Genomic DNA, 12,329 nt, shown 5'->3' on the forward strand with positions numbered 1-12,329 from the left:
ACAACACAATCCATCAATCATATTGATATATGAGTGTGTAGGTGTGGGTTATTGGGTGTCTAATTTTTCTACATTTTTTCAATGTGGGTGATTTAACTTTTTGATGCACCCATCCCGTTAGCGGGATCATTTTCGTCAACATCCGCTGAATTGCAGAGTGCCAAATTCAAATTAAATTACTAAAAATATTTAATTTTCATGAAATCACAAGTGCAATATAGGAAAACACAGTTTATCTTGTTGTTAATCCACCTGGCATGTCAGATTTTAAAAAAAGCTTTTCGGCGAAAGCATACCAAGCGTTTATGTAAGGACATCTCTCTCAGCAGACAAAACATTACAAACAGCTAGCAGCCAAGTAGATTGGTCACGGAAGTCAGAAAAGCAATAAAATGAATCGCTTACCTTTGATGATCTTCGGATGTTTGCACTCACGAGACTCCCAGCTACACAATAAATGTTCCTTTTGTTCCATAAAGATTATTTTTATATCCAAAATACCTCCATTTGGTTGGCGTGTTATGTTCAGAAATCCACAGGCTTGAGTGGTCACGACCGGGCAGACGAAAATTCCAAATAGTATCCGTAGAAAGATGTCAAACGTTTCTTATAATCAATCTTCAGGTTGTTTTTACAATATATAATCGATAATATTTCAACCTGACTGTAGCTTCTTCAATGGGAGAGAGAAAATGTCTGCTCCAAGCTGTTGCGCATGCAAAACGCTGCTGGAACCCAGCCATCCAATGACGCGATGTGATCTTTCTCGCTCATTTTTCAAAATAAAAGCCTGAAACTATGTCTAAAGACTGTTCACAAAACGTAGAAGCCATAGGAAAAGGAATCTGGTTGATATCCCTTTAAATGGAGTGAAGGCAGGCAATGGAACAGAGAGCTTTCAGGAAAAACAGCACTTCCGGTTTGGAAGTGTAACAGAATATCAGTTCTGTTATACTCACAGACAATATTTTGACAGTTTTGGAAACTTCAGAGTGTTTTCTATCCTAATCTAATTATATGCATATTCTAGATTCTGGGCCTGAGAAATAGGCAGTTTCATTTGGGTACGTTTTCATCCAAACATCAAAATACTGCCCCCTACACTCAACAGGTTAAAATGGCCTGTTTTGTTTTTATACAGACATCACACCCTTACCTAATTTAAAAAAAAAAAAATTAAATTTTACCTTTATTTAACCAGGCAAGTCAGTTAAGAACACAATCTTATTTTCAATGACGGCCTGGGAACAGTGGGTTAACTGCCTGTTCAGGGGCAGAACGACAGATACAGACATTGTATCTTGTCAGCTCGGGGGTTTGAACTCGCAACCTTCCGGTTACTAGTCCAACGCTCTAACCACTAGGCTACGCTGCCACCCCAAAACAGCACCTCACCTGAGAAGTAGGAATCAAAGGGAGAGAAACTGGGAATTGAATAACTGCAGTTGACATAGCTAAGTAAATGGAAGAATACTCTTATTGCAATGTGAATGGCTCTAAAAAAAGACACTTTGGTTGTGCATAGTATAGTCTATGGTGTTGCCAGGGAACAGCACCCTCTTCGAAGAAGTAGGAGGTGAAGAGCTCCCGCACACGGATTGCCTCTCTTGCTGCGTGGTTAGACCCCACCCTTGAAACATCCTGCAGAAGAGCAGACTTCTCCTCTGGCGCATGGTGGTGAGCTACAGATCCTCTTGTGTCCATCCTCATGAAGTTATTCACACACCTGAATTCCTCTAGTAGGCAGTCTCAGATGGCCCTGGTCAACCAACCTTGCAGTGCCCTACACGTTAACTGTAGGCAATCGTTTTGAAGGAATCTCCAGTTACAAGGTATCTGTAGGAATATAAAAGACAATGTAATTATTAGACTTTAACATCACCAGGTCATTGTGGATTACTAAAGTATAATATCCCTGATAACAAATCAAGGTAACATTGGATTGATAGATGCATGGGCACACATATGTTCATGTGTAGATGTGACAATAACAGGATCATATCAAGGATAGCATCACAAATTAATACATACTGTAAATACCACTTGAAACTTGATATGCTGAATTCTTGATGTACAATCGAACATGCTGCTATATGCTGCCAGCACGCCCACAAGCGAGTCGCAATGGGCGGCCTAAGCGGCACGCGGCAATTTATCGCTATCTAGTGTGCATTCACCGTTATGTCCCCCCCACTTCCAAAACCAAATTTGCACCCCTGGACAGATGCATTTAAATTTCCAATATGGATGGAGGACTTATTTTTGCAAATTGAGGTTTGAATCCCAGAGCCAACTAGTGAAAAACCTGCCAGTGTGCCTTTGAGCAAGGCACTTAAGTGTAATTGCTCCTGTAAGTCGCTCTGGATAAGAGCGTCGACTAAAATGTAAAAATGTAAATGCATTTTAAGGTGTCTTTTCAGAAGTTATAAATGTTAACTCATTTGATAATGGTCTGTGTATTTAGAGTTGAATTTAAGCAATTTTTTGCCAGTTATAGATATTGGTAACGTATTAATAAATGTTAATAGGTCTGCTCCTTTAAAATAATGTATCCTTTTGAGCAGTTTTAAATGATGATAATGTACAGTGCCTTGCGAAAGTATTCGGCCCCCTTGAACTTTGCGACCTTTTGCCACATTTCAGGCATCAAACATCAAAAAATTGGGTGTGCAAAATTATTCAGCCCCTTTACTTTCAGTGCAGCAAACTCTCTCCAGAAGTTCAGTGAGGATCTCTGAATGATCCAATGTTGACCTAAATGACTAATGATGATAAATACAATCCACCTGTGTGTAATCAAGTCTCCGTATAAATGCACCTGCACTGTGATAGTCTCAGAGGTCCGTTAAAAGCGCAGAGAGCATCATGAAGAACAAGGAACACACCAGGCAGGTCCGAGATACTGTTGTGAAGAAGTTTAAAGCCGGATTTGGATACAAAAAGATTTCCCAAGCTTTAAACATCCCAAGGAGCACTGTGCAAGCGATAATATTGAAATGGAAGGAGTATCAGACCACTGCAAATCTACCAAGACCTGGCCGTCCCTCTAAACTTTCAGCTCATACAAGGAGAAGACTGATCAGAGATGCAGCCAAGAGGCCCATGATCACTCTGGATGAACTGCAGAGATCTACAGCTGAGGTGGGAGACTCTGTCCATAGGACAACAATCAGTCGTATATTGCACAAATCTGGCCTTTATGGAAGAGTGGCAAGAAGATAGCCATTTATTAAAGATATCCATAAAAAGTGTCGTTTAAAGTTTGCCACAAGCCACCTGGGAGACACACCAAACATGTGGAAGAAGGTGCTCTGGTCAGATGAAACCAAAATTGAACTTTTTGGCAACAATGCAAAACGTTATGTTTGGTGTAAAAGCAACACAGCTCATCACCCTGAACACCTCATCCCCACTGTCAAACATGGTGGTGGTGGCAGCATCATGGTTTGGGCCTGCTTTTCTTCAGCAGGGACAGGGAAGATGGTTAAAATTGATGGGAAGATGGATAGAGCCAAATACAGGACCATTCTGGAAGAAAACCTGATGGAGTCTGCAAAAGACCTGAGACTGGGACGGAGATTTGTCTTCCAACAAGACAATGATCCAAAACATAAAGCAAAATCTACAATGGAATGGTTCAAAAATAAACATATCCAGGTATTAGAATGGCCAAGTCAAAGTCCAGACCTGAATCCAATCGAGAATCTGTGGAAAGAACTGAAAACTGCTGTTCACAAATGCTCTCCATCCAACCTCACTGAGCTTGAGCTGTTTTGCAAGGAGGAATGGGAAAAAATGTCAGTCTCTCGATGTGCAAAACTGATAGAGACATACCCCAAGCGACTTACAGCTGTAATCGCAGCAAAAGGTGGCGCTACAAAGTATTAACTTAAGGGGGCTGAATAATTTTGCACGCCCAATTTTTCAGTTTTTGATTTGTTAAAAAAGTTTGAAATATCCAATAAATGTTGTTCCACTTCATGATTGTGTCCCACTTGTTGTTGATTCTTCACAAAAAAAATACAGTTTTATATCTTTATGTTTGAAGCCTGAAATGTGGCAAAAGGTCGCAAAGTTCAAGGGGGCCGAATACTTTCGCAAGGCACTATATTTATAAGTGTTCATATGTCTGCCACTTTAACAGTTATACATGTTGGTAAAGCATGTATAGATGATGTGAGCACTTATTGGAGTGTATACAGTATCTTCCATAGAAAACCTAGTACAATCATAAAAGTATAGATAATAGAATAGACATTTCCATTGAAGTTGCAATTTGAAAGTTTTGCACTTAACACACAGAAACAGCACATTGTCCACGTAATTCATCTCATAGGCCTAATAGTACTGTAGAGCTCTTTTTACTTCACACAATATAGCTGGGTCACCCCATTCTGTCCTTAGGGGTCCACCACCCTGTAGCGCCCCAACCCAAAACACCCCACTCAGCTTTAGGATCTTAGTGAAACATTCATTATTGGTTGCGGGTGTGTTAGGCCAAGGCCAGAGTGACAACCCACAGGACAGCAGACACCCAGGGCGCTAGCAATTGCCTAAATAGATATCTCCTCTGACATGGGCATGATTTCAGTACAGACTAATCGTACTGTATTTCATATAAATCATCCAGACCTTATGAAAGTTGCCCAGTATACCCTTAATCTTGTAATAAATCAAATCTAGTGATACATAACTTGACATTTCTACCGTCCATTGTGACATTGTGGGAGGATAACCAACCTTCTAATTAATGGCAATGCATTTCTTAGACGCTATAAATGCTTGGTTACACATTTTCCAGTATCAACATTTCCAAGCAAACAAAACAGTGAGAAGGGAGAATATGTAGACATGTTAATATAAAGCAACATACTTTTTGCCGGAATTCAGCCGACCTTCTTCACAAGGCCATAACATAAAAATCTGTCCCCTTTTGTGTTTTACACCTCCAGCAGAGAAATTACATTTCTGAGTGCATGTTATTCAGTTTCACTGGCATATAGAACCTTCTATTGATGTCTGAGATGATATGAACATGACTGGACATTCAAACATATCTGTATCCATTCATCATCATCTATAGCTTCTATCTGGAAAAGCCTCCATCAACCCTTGATACTGTTTGGAAATAAACTTTGGAGGTTTATCAGACTGCCTTAAAATAGTTTCAATCTGTGAAGCCTCTGGCTTGTCCAGTGTTTGCTGCACAGAGAGAATAAAGTGTTTTATCTGCAAAAATTCACCTCAGCTCCGTCACAGACTGGCTGCCTGAACCTGCTGAGACCCCTGTCCCCATCTGATCCTTCTAAGATGAGGTATGACAAAGAATTATCTTGGTGTACATCTATACAATATATTATCCAATAATAGAATCAAAGGTTCAATAATTGAATTGACCATTATTCCCAGACCCCAAAATGTAGCTTTAAGATCAACTCAAGATGGAACTTTGTATCATTCCCTGATGGGGATACACGTTCCCATTTAGGAACCCCCCCCCCACCCCCTCAGCTGTAATGTGGCGCAGGGAACGCAAGAAATAATCCTAAAAATATTTAACCTCCACACATTAACAAGAAAAATAGCTCAAATGAAAGATAAACAAGTTGTTTATCTACCCAGCAAGTCAGATTTCTAAAATGTTTTACGGCGAAAACATAGCACATATTTATGTCCAACCACCACCGCAGACATACCTCATTAGCATAGCCAAGTAGGAAAAAATATGCAATCAACAAACGCAGGATTAAAAGAAAAATCATTTCACTAACCTTTTGAAATCTTCATCAGATGACAGTAATATAACATGTTACACAGTACATTCATTTTTTTTCAATAATCTGCAATATATATCCATAAATCTCTGTTTACAATGACGCATCGTTCAAAAAATGCTACTGCAATGTCAGGAGAAATGAAATAGCTCCGGCAGATAACGTCAGCTAACAAGGAATACACATCATAAACTTTGACTAAATATGCATGTTTTACATATGTATAGCAAGATACACTTCTTCTAAATGCAATCGCTGTGTTACATTTATTTTTAACGTTACAGGTTGCGTTCACTAGGCTATACTAGGGAGTCGGCGCTCCTACATTAGCTGTATCCCTCCTCTATCTTGGAGTCGACAGAAACCCAAAATTAACACATAAATATTCCCTTACCTTTGCTGTTCTTCCATCAGAAGACCTGGAAGGGATTATACTTACCAAATCAGCGTTCAGTTTTCAAGTCTGTGTCTTTCGGTTCTCAAACTAGCCACATTTCGGTCGAAATGTAGGCAAATTTCAAGTGGATGCGCACCAAAACGTCGAAAGTACATATTATATGTCGAGTAAACTTGTCAAACTGTGTTCATAATTAAGCTTTAACATGTTATAAAGGTACACAGAAATCGTGAGGGCGAACAGACACACACACGTCGTTTAATCGATCCTGAGGAAAAGAGAGCACACGAGCAGAGCGCGCATAGGCGTACACTTTTTTTTGGCGTGACCGAGACCTTTCGGCACGCTCAAAGTCTCGTGAGCGCGCGATTCTCACAATGACACGCTGACACGCCTCATTGAAAGCAGGCTTCGCGCTGAACACGTACAGACTCTTCCCAGAGTTGTAACTGCTTGGGAAGTGCGTATACGATGACGTCAAAGTGGTGCCAACTTTTTCCATTACAAGAGAGACTTTGGGAGAATGCATGCCCTGAGACTTCTGCTTTACATAGAGACAAAATTTAAACGGTTTTAGAAGCTTTAGAGTGTTTTCTATTCGATAATATTTTTTATATGCATATATTAGCAACTTTTGACAAAAATGTATCATGTTTTATATGGGTACCCAATTCCTCCAGAAGGGGCAGTAATCAGGGGTAGCCTTAACAGGTTTTAATATCACCTGAGCTCTGTAGACTGGTCTTCCCTAGCTTTCTAACCCTGCTGGGACACCTGTCACCATCTGGTGGTTTCATCAGAAATTGTATTTGCATTTCCTAATTTTTCATTTTTATTAGAATCTGTCATTTTGAATGTAATATTTTTGAATTTGAAATGCACAAATTGAAGTTGTAAATAGTTGAAAAGTTGCTAAAAAGCTTTTGTTTTTGCATGAAGTGACCATGTGTCTATTGAAACCATACCAAATGAGTTTCCCGGATTTATGTTTAATATGTTACGTTTAGTCCATGAGACCAGGCTGCTCAACTAAAGAATAGCCAGTTGCTGCTCTGCTTCCTTTGCAACTTGGAGAAAAAGCACAACACTTACACACTGTCAGCAGCTGAATCTGTTCAACTCTCTCGTGCTAGTCCAGCCAGCCTTTCAGAAAAGAAAGCTAGACGGGTGCAGGGATGCAGAGCCAGACACACAGAATCACAATGGACTCAAATAGCCATTACTTCTATAAGAACATGCCATTGCCTTCTGTCTGAATATTCCTCGCACTTGCAGGCGTTATGGTAAGTAATGGAATTGCTTTTTGCATCTTTTGACTTTCAAACTTCTCTGACACTAGCATGTGTTGGCCTGATCCAGCGTGACAATGGATAAGTGCCTAATGGGTAAATATCAAGAATTGAAATGACCCAGATCCCAGAGTCTACTTTAATAAAAGCTAAGTTGATTTTGATGTGGAGTCGATCAATCCATTTACTAGGCGTGACACAAGACAGCTAATCCATGTCATTTTCTTTTTGACTCTCCTTCCCTCTCCATTTTAGATCGTCCTCTTCACCGTCACATAAAGATTGTGCTGCTGGGGTGCAGGTTTAGTGGAAAGAATGCAGTAGGGAACACCATTCCGGCCAGATTAAAATGGAGCTATTCCTTATTGAAGAGAGCTACACTGTGTGTGAAGAAACAAGGGAAAGTAGAAGGGTGGAAGGTCACTGTGGTTGATACGCCAGGCTGGTGGAATTCCTGTCCTAAAGAAAAAACTTCTGTGCTGGTTAAAAAGCAGATAAAAGCGAGTGCATCTTTGTGTCCTCCAGGACCCCATGCAATCCTCCTGGTCATAAAGCCATTCCACTCATTTACAGAGGAACGTAGAAGAGCAGTGGAGGATCACATTGAGCTTCTCAGTGATAACGTCTGGAGTCACACTATAATGCTGTTCATCAATGGAGAATGTCTGGGAAAGGCAGGCATCGAGGAGGCCTTCTGAGTGAAGGGGAGGCCCTCCAGTGACTGGTTGAGAAATGTGGGAACAGGTATCACGTCTTCAACTTTCAACGGGTCCCAGAGCTTCTGTGGAAAATAGACAACATGGTGGCAGACAAAGATGGTAAACATTTTGAAATAGGTAGAGTAGTTGTAAAGGAGACAGAATGGAAAAGGCTGCAAAACAGGCTGCAAAACAGGCTGCATAACAGGCTGCATAACAGAGACTGAAAAAGGTGAAGGAAGAGAGAAAAATCCTCAGGTCATTGAAAGGTCTCGAATTAAAGTCTCAAATTAAAAATCAATGCACTGTGGTAGGCATAAAAAATAACAGAAACGTTTATCTAGGGGAGTGTTTGTGTATCAACCAATCTCAATAACAAGAGGGGCCACTCTAAAATGTGCAAATAAGCCGTATGTGTGTAGTTTGTTACTTCGTGTTTGTTTATCAGTTGCCATTTAAGTTCTTCACTCATTGAAAGTGCTGATTCGAAAACATTTCGGTAATTTCTTGAAAACACTGTCAGTGAGGTGAGTTATATAAATGGAGCAAAAATGAACGACTGACATGGTATATTTTTTGTTATTGTTGCAATTGCAACATCACTAGCCCATAAAAATACGAGCTTACATAAATGTTCACTTGGCATGCCGCATAATCTCTGTCAATTATATAAAATACATAGCCATGGGTTATGCCAAAATAGTTTTCCAGCCCACATCGCTTTGGCATAAATGTATCAAATCCATGATAAAATCTGCAGGCACGGTTAAAAACAGAATGAACACAATAATCAATTCTGTGCCCCCATACTGCTGCAGCAAAAGTAATGATACGTAGCACCAATGAATCAAACAGTTTAGTAAAACATTGGAAATGTAGGCCACCCATGGCTTTACACTTTGCAATTACGGCACCAAGGGCAAAATGTGCAAAGTTAGAAAGGTACTTAACCCTCCTGTTGTGTTCGCTTCATGTTAATTCATTCTGTGTTCCCAGTCCAAAATGAGCACCCCATTATAGCTGATTATAAATCCACAATAATACATGTATTATCACCTAATATTGTGTTAGATCTTTTTATCAACTTATGTTCTTGTGAACATTAAACGTTTTCAACTTCTATTTGCTAGTTATGGCCTGTAGGCCTCATTGACCTGAGCTCATACAACCTGTTTTCAACTATAACAAATACCCAGATGAAACATATTGTGCTATTTATCACAGACTACTTTGTGTCAAAGTTTATCAAGGACATTTGTTTTGAAACCATTTCAAATGTTTAAATAGTGGCAGGATTTTATGTCATTAACCCGGGATATGGTGTATCGCCGTTGGCCCTGGGGTCATCCTGATAACATTTCCAGCCGACAGCTGACCTCTCCTCTCAGGTAGGGATGAAGACCAGGACAAATTCCCATTCTTTGACCGGAATGTAACAGCAACCTCAGCAGGGCCCTCTTCCTCATCACTGGAATGTAACAGCAACCTCAGCAGGGCCCTCTTCCTCATCACTGGAATGTAACAGCAACCTCAGCAGGGCCCTCTTCCTCATCACTGGAATGTAACAACAACCTCAGCAGGGCCCTCTTCCTCATCACTGGGTTGTTCCACATCGGTTGTCTGTTGGTCTGGATCATATTCTGTGTTGTCTTCAACTTCTGACACTTCCTCCTCTGATGCATCTTCACTGTCAGTTTCCTGTCCTCTCTCCTCCTCACCAGTGTCATGATCAAAGATATGATCAAGAGCCTCACATACAGAATATCGTTTGGTCATTGTGTTGCCACAGAATGAATTGTGAGCTAGGCCTCAAAAAAGCTTTATATACCAGAGCTGCGAGAAAAGTTCTATATATTATTGAAACAATGTTGCGATTGTTTGTGAGAATGCCAACAGGTGTGATACTCGTGGTGGAAATATTCTACTGGGTAAAGGTTCTGTGGGGGTTGCCATGGAAGCCAAGAAGGGGAGTGAGGTGTGTGTGTGTGCTCAGACACACATGCATGTGGGGGTCTGGGAGAGGAAGTGTGTCCGTCTGATGAATTGGCATGTGCTTGAACTCAATTATATACACTAATTGTACTGTAGTCTCACCAAAAGGCTCCTCAACAGCTTCTACCCCCAAGCCATAAGACTGCTGAACAATTCATAAAATCGCCAACGGACAATTTACATTGACCCCCCCCCCAACCTGCCTGAACCCCCGCACACTGCCTGGGTACCAGGGCCCCCTGTATATAGCCTTCACACTGCCTCGGTACCGGGGCCCCTTGTATATAGCCTCCACACTGCCTGGGTACCAGGGCCCCCTGTATATAGCCTCCACACTGCCTCAGTACCGGGACCCCTGTATACAGCCACCACACTGCCTCGGTACCGGGGCCCCCTGTATACAGCCTCCACACTGCCTCGGTACCGGGACGCCTGTATATAGCCACCACACTGCCTCAGGACCGGGGCCCCCTGTATATAGCCTCCACACTGCCTCGGTACCGCGGCCCCCTGTATATAGCCTCCACACTGCCTCGGTACCGGGACCCCTGTATATAGCCACCACACTACCTCGGTACCGCGGCCCCCTGTATATAGCCTCCACACTGCCTCAGTACCGGGGCCCCCTGTATATAGCCTCCACACTGCCTCAGTACCGGGACCCCTGTATATAGCCACCACACTGCATCGGTACCGGGGCCCCCTGTATATAGCCTCCACACTGCCTCGGTACCGGGCCCCCTGTATATAGCCTCCACACTGCCTCGGGAACCGGGACCCCTGTATATAGCCTCCACACTGCCTGGGTACCAGGGCCCCCTGTATATAGCCTCCACACTGCCTGGGTACCAGGGCCCCCTGTATATAGCCTCCACACTGCCTGGGTACCAGGGCCCCCTGTATATAGCCTCCACACTGCCTCGGTACCGCGGCCCCCTGTATATAGCCTCCACACTGCCTCGGTACCGGGACCCCTGTATATAGCCACCACACTGCCTCGGTACCGTGGCCCCCTGTATATAGCCTCCACACTGCCTCGGTACGGCGGCCCCCTGTATATAGCCTCCACACTGCCTCGGTACCGGGCCCCCTGTATATAGCCTCCACACTGCCTGGGTACCAGGGCCCCCTGTATATAGCCTCCACACTGCCTGGGTACCAGGGCCCCCTGTATATAGCCTCCACACTGCCTGGGTACCAGGGCCCCCTGTATATAGCCTCCACACTGCCTCGGTACCGCGGCCCCCTGTATATAGCCTCCACACTGCCTCGGTACCGGGACCCCTGTATATAGCCTCTACACTGCCTGGGTACCAGGGCCCCCTGTATATAGCCACCACACTGCCTGGGTACCAGGGCCCCCTATATATAACCTCCACACTGCCTGGGTACCAGGGCCCCCTGTATATAACCTCCACACTGCCTGGGTACCAGGGCCCCCTGTATATAACCTCCACACTGCCTGGGTACCAGGGCCCCCTGTATATAACCTCCACACTGCCTGGGTACCAGGGCCCCCTGTATATAACCTCCACACTGCCTGGGTACCAGGGCCCCCTGTATATAGCCACCACACTGCCTGGGTGCCAGGGCCCCCTGTATATAACCTCCACACTGCCTGGGTACCAGGGCCCCCTGTATATAACCTCCACACTGCCTGGGTACCAGGGCCCCCTGTATATAACCTCCACACTGCCTGGGTACCAGGGCCCCCTGTATATAACCTCCACACTGCCTGAGTACCAAGGCCCCCTGTATATAACCTCCACACTGCCTGGGTACCAGGGCCCCCTGTATATAACCTCCACACTGCCTGAGTACCAGGGCCCCCTGTATATAACCTCCACACTGCCTGGGTACCAGGGCCCCTGTATATAACCTCCACACTGCCTGAGTACCAGGGCCCCCTGTATATAACCTCCACACTGCCTGGGTACCAGGGCCCCCTGTATATAGTCTCGTTATCGTTATTCTTATTGTGTTACTTTTTATTATTACTTTTTATTTCAGTCTACTTGGTAAATATTTCTTCTTCTTGAACTGCACTGTTGGTTAAGGGCTTGTAAGGAACATTTCACGGTAAAGTCTACACTATTCAGCGCATGTGACAAATAACATTTGATTTGATTTGACCCATTCATTTCTAATGACCGGCCATTTTTGACTGGGAACACCAGAG

General features: G+C 43.3%; 1 pseudogene; it reads left to right on the forward strand.

Moving 5' to 3' along the window:
* The first annotated feature begins 7,537 nt into the window (after nt 1–7,537).
* On the forward strand, nt 7,538–8,620 carry LOC135559841 (GTPase IMAP family member 4-like; annotated as a pseudogene).
* The last annotated feature ends 3,709 nt before the right edge of the window (nt 8,621–12,329 follow it).

Source organism: Oncorhynchus nerka, linkage group LG15 (genome assembly GCF_034236695.1).
Source record: "Oncorhynchus nerka isolate Pitt River linkage group LG15, Oner_Uvic_2.0, whole genome shotgun sequence".
Lineage (NCBI taxonomy): Eukaryota > Metazoa > Chordata > Actinopteri > Salmoniformes > Salmonidae > Oncorhynchus > Oncorhynchus nerka.